We start from the raw sequence: 747 nt of genomic DNA, 5'->3' as shown, positions 1-747 counted from the left end.
TATTCTGATCTATAAAGCAAAAAACTGACTCACACAAATTATGTTCTTTGATCACAATGGATTTAAGATATAGATCAATGCAAAAATGAACATTAGAAAATTCTCATGGAATGAAAGAGTTAACAGATGGTTGGTTAGTAGAATTGTCTGGATGTTCAAAGATATCTGAGGATTTGATTCTTGCTCCAGTTTTCATTATAATACTAACTAGAAGTTGTATACCAGGTTCAAGATAAATTTGAGTCCCTAGAGATTAATATACATTGAACCAAATCCCTCTACTTGGTTAAGAAAATTGTTTATTGAATAAACTATAATTTAAGAGTAACCTGTAATTGATATAATGCATCCACAGTGAGAAGGGAAGAGATTGGTAAGATAATTCTAAAAAGCATATTGAATACATTAGTTCAAGGTTAGTCAGGAAAATTTTGGAGAACAAATTGGCAGAATTACATTATCAGATAGTGAGTTATTATAAAGCTGCAGTTCTTAAGACAGTGATATTACAGAAACAAGAGTATGTTATAGTTTTAAACAAAAAGAAAGGTCATGGAATAGAGTCAGAGAGTCTATAAGCATATCTACAAATATTTGGGCCCTGGGATTATGGTATAAAAATATAACAAAAAGCAATGGTCTCTCCAATAAATAGTGCTAGGTGAATTGGATATCCATATAGTGAAAAATGAATTTAAATGCTACCTCAGATCATACTCAAAAATTAACTCCAGGTAGATTGTAGAT

This window comes from Hipposideros armiger, unplaced genomic scaffold (assembly GCF_001890085.2).
Source record: "Hipposideros armiger isolate ML-2016 unplaced genomic scaffold, ASM189008v1 scaffold_1142, whole genome shotgun sequence".
Taxonomy (NCBI): domain Eukaryota; kingdom Metazoa; phylum Chordata; class Mammalia; order Chiroptera; family Hipposideridae; genus Hipposideros; species Hipposideros armiger.
The sequence above is the reverse complement of the archived record's forward strand: the minus strand, read 5'-3'. Positions refer to the sequence as shown.